Raw genomic sequence first — 860 nt, 5'->3', positions numbered from 1 at the left:
AAAAAAAAAAAAAAAAAAAAAAGAAAAAGTTAAGTGACACCACATTCATGAGCATAAAAAGCGCAGGACAAGTGAACGGATGAGAAGAAAGGTGAAACGATCTGATGTCAACTTTCCTAGTAACCCTGGGAAATTCCTTGTTTGGCAAACGAGGCAAGACGAGCTTGGAGTAGTAAACAAAGTGAAAACTCTTCTCTCCCCTAGGTCTACTTCAAAGTTCCCTTCAGTCCTATAACTTCTACTTGAAACAAATACAAGTCAGTCTCTCTTTCTCCACCAACAAGAACATACAACCAACTGAATCAAGACTTTTAAAAATATAGTGGCAACCTTAAACACAGCCACCCAACTTTCCCACAAACACAAACTATGGGGATGAACAAGTTAAAAAAAAAAAAGATGTATCTTTTTAAAAATGCAAAGTACACATACACACAGGAAGAAAAAAAAAAAGCTTAAAAAAATACAAAAATAAACTACACAAAAGATCTTCTGCATCCTTGCTTGCTAATGTTTTGGGAAAGTTTTGCAAGTTTATTTTTTTCTCTTCTTTCATGTATGTGCTGCAAGTCTCTGTCCTAACAAAGTCACCTTTTCTCTACAAATTTCTTCCTCGGTTCTTTTTTTGCTTTCTGTCCGCTTTGTTGAGTCGGCGACCAGTCCATGTCTTGGGGTAAAAAGCGCACAGTGATGAGATTACCAGGAGACTAGAGTCCAGTACGATGACTGTACAGACTTGGTTATTCATGAAGCAAATTTGGAGAAAAAAGAAGAAGGAAAAAAACAAAAAGGTTGGGGCAAAATGGGATGTCCTTCTTTGTGGAGGACAAGTGCTTTGTTTGTTTCCATACCGATTTTCC

This window comes from Oryzias melastigma, linkage group LG5 (assembly GCF_002922805.2).
Source record: "Oryzias melastigma strain HK-1 linkage group LG5, ASM292280v2, whole genome shotgun sequence".
Taxonomy (NCBI): domain Eukaryota; kingdom Metazoa; phylum Chordata; class Actinopteri; order Beloniformes; family Adrianichthyidae; genus Oryzias; species Oryzias melastigma.
The sequence above is the reverse complement of the archived record's forward strand: the minus strand, read 5'-3'. Positions refer to the sequence as shown.